Below are 3729 nucleotides of genomic sequence, written 5' to 3' on the forward strand. Positions count from 1 at the left end.
AGTTCAACACACACACACACACACACACACACACGTTCAGGTGTGAGTGTGAACAGACACACCCACACACACACACACACCGTTGTTCGTTGTCCGTTGTCTAATCGAACTCGTCTACTCACTGACGTGGCTAACGTTAACGTGCGTCGCTGAAGCTAACTGCGTCGCATTAAGAGTCAAGTGTGTGTGGTTGCGTGGAGTAGATTTGAGTGTGTGCGCAGAAGAGAGCGTCCGTGTGACCAATCAGTCAAACCGCCTCACAGTGAATGCTGGGTATTTGCATGTGAATCGATGGCGGCGCCTCTTTAGTATTCCTGAACTCGTGCCCGGGACAAATCACACTAAGTATGATGCATTGATTGTCAACGCGGAGACTGGACATGCTTTATCGCCGACACTATAAATACCCGGTACTACAGTACTGAGTACTCTGTTTGGAGGCATATGTGGTCCACAGCAACAAGGATACACCCCGACGCCCGGACCAGGAGCCGGACACGTCGGTCTGTGGTGGTCGTGTCATGTGACGTTCAAAGACCACCAAACGACGGCAGCGTTTACGAGGACAAGTGAAGGCCACGCCGTCTGACGTTCTACCGTTTTCTTCCTCATTTTATTATCAGTTCTTAAAACAGGATCCTCTGTAGAACGGTACTAGTTCCTCCAGAACCACCTGAGGTGGCGCCCCCAAATGGTGGAGGAAGGAATTGGATCCAGTTGCACTGGAAATTAAAAAATTCAAATTTTGGATTTGAATTTAGTTATCGGGGGGATTAGAGGGGGGGGGGGGGGGGGGGGGGGGGGGGGGGCGGGGTGTGAGTGTGACTGTGTGTGTGAGTGTGAGTGACTGTGTGAGTGACTGTGTGTGTGACTGTGTGTGTGACTGTGTGTGAGTGTGACAGTGAGATGGTAGCAGTCGGAGGATTTCAGAAGATCTGCAGGAGGCGCTCTCCTAGGAGGGGAGAGAACGCTGTCATGTGTGTGTGACTGTGTGTGTCTGTGTCTGTGTGTGTGTGTGTGGGGGGGGGGGGGGGGGGGGGGGGTGAAGTGTGTGATATTCCTAGTCCCTAAACCAAAGATAACTCCAGTGTTTCTGTTTGTATTTCATGAATTTATTCAAACTTTGATGATAAATTTCCACCAGGGTTCTCAAACTTAGGCTGGGGGCCACTGATTGGACCGTCATTTCATTGGAGGAAATGTGTTTTTGTTCCAGTAGAACGGATTTCTGAACAAATTTCTTCACATTTATTTTAATTTTGTTTTTTTTCTATTTCACTATTTTTAACTTTTTTCTGAAAAACAAGACGTGACGCGGGTTCAAACCCCCCCAACCCTGCCCCCCCCCCCCTTTTTGTCCTTTTTTTTTTTTGCCCCCTGGGGGGCCCCCCCCCCCCCCCCCCCCCCCGGGGCCCTTGTGTTGTGTCCAGCAGAGTATGAGAGACTTAGGGCGTCAGAGGTCAGAGGTCAGTACACACATCAGTGTACTGTACATCAGTATACTTGTATACTACTACTACTACTACTACTTGTACATAGATCAGAGTACTGTACATATATGTATGAATGTATATATGTTTATATATAAATATATACACACGTCCAAATATAAACTAAAATATATAACTACAAATATATATGTATGTATCTATATATATACGTACATACATATATACTGTATATGTATGTGTGCAGTATTTATATAGTTTGTTTTTTATATCATGTCAGAGCTTCTTTGTCCTTGTGGTCCAACCTGCGGCTCCAGCTGGGGCCGGTGTTTGACCAATGATTGATTGTGTCCTGACTGACAGCTGGTGTGTGTGTAATCAGTGGTGCGTGGCCCAGGGACAGGGCAGCAGCCAGAACAACTTATTTCCGAAGGATCGTGAGGCAATGAGCTGCAAGTGTGTGACCATGCACGTGTGACTTTTTAAGGGTGGATCTGAGCATCTAGTGAATCCACCGACATCCTTCCTCTAAACTGGACTTATTTGGTCTGTGATGCTCAGCACCACGGTAATTCAAGCTCATTAGGTGGATTTTGTGAGTCATTTTGAGGCGTTTCATTGATTTTAAAGTCAAAATAACATCTGCTACATGACCGTGTAAACCAGGGGGGTGAAACATACGGCCCGTGGGCCAAAACCGTCCCACTCCTCCAGGGTTCAGTGATGTTTAGTCGTTAAATATAAGTCAACGCTGCTAATCAATATTATTAATAATTCATCGTTAGCAGAAAAAACAAACAACAACTATAAAGTATTTTAAGACTTGAAAAAAAAAAACCTCAAAGTAAGAAATGAAATAACCGTTGAAGTTCACGGGCCAGTCTTGGCCCCTGTGCCAGGGGTTTGGTGCAGTTCAGTCTGAAATCCTCTGACAGGAACAGAGGAGAATCTTTAATCTTCAGACAGGAAGTTGGAACGGACGCCAGGTTATCACTGGCTCAAATCCCTGTTGGAAATGACGCTGGTTCGTGGTTGGTTTCAGCTGATGATGTCACTGCTGCTGATGTCACTGCTGCTGATGTCACTGCTGCTGATGTCACTGCTGCTGATGTCACTGCTGCTGCTGCTCCTCAGTTTGTGGACATTATTGTCTGGACATTTTCATCAGAGGACAGACCTGGACTCTCCCTCTCCCTCTCTCTCTCTCTCTCTCTCTCTCTGCTGTTTTTACACTTTTGGTTCAGAAAATCAGAAGAAAATAATAGACCTTAATAAAACACACACACACACGTCCATGCACTGGTGCAGGGATGAATGTTGATGATTGGCTGCCAGGCTTCAATAGAACTGGATGTGTGTGTGTGTGTGTCCTCCTCCCCCCCCTGGCTGTTCCAGTGTCTGCCTCCACACGCACTCCCCCCCCCCCCCCCCCCCCCACCTCAGACATGTCATGGACACACTCATGGGAACTGTTCGCCCCAGATCTGTCTTCTCTTCTGCCCGGCTGACCACACATACATGCTGCCTCTAAACACACACACACACACACACACACACACACACACACACACACACACACACACACACACACAGATGCACTTGACATTTGGGTCACTGACAAGATATCAGGTGAGAACAGAAGAACCCAGGTGACAGGGAGAGGCAGTGAACCTTTACTGTGATATTGCCTCTGCACACACACACACACACACACACACACACACACACACACACACCTGTCTGGATCTTTTCGAGGACATGGACAGGTCTTGACCCTGAAACTGTCCTCTAACGGTGTGTGAGGACTGTCCCCGTTTACCTGCCTTATGAGGTCCTGTAGAGTTCATAGTTCAAGTTGTTGCCCCTCAAAGACACACATGGCACTAGGTAACCCACCCCCCACACCCCCCCCCCATGTCCCTAAATAAGGGGACAAATGTTCCATTGACGCTGCAGCTACACAAACACAAACGTCACAAAAGAAGGAAAAACAGCCCAAAGACGAGGCCCAACAACAGCCAATAAAACTCCAGCAACAGAAACATATATATATATATGTATATTTATAACATATGAAATATATATACATATATTTGTTTATACACTGTGTATATAAATAAATAATCAGTGTTCAATATTTAAGAATTGGAGCAAAAAGTATCTGAAACCTTTGTGCTTTAAAACCATGTCGTTCCATTTGCCCCCCCGCCCCGCCTCACCCCCCCGTGTTCCTGCCCCCCTCACTGCACCGGTAAACACACAACTGTGAGGGACAGTGGCT

This window comes from Cynoglossus semilaevis, chromosome 1, assembly GCF_000523025.1.
Source record: "Cynoglossus semilaevis isolate Cse_v1.0 chromosome 1, Cse_v1.0, whole genome shotgun sequence".
Taxonomy (NCBI): Eukaryota; Metazoa; Chordata; class Actinopteri; order Pleuronectiformes; family Cynoglossidae; genus Cynoglossus; species Cynoglossus semilaevis.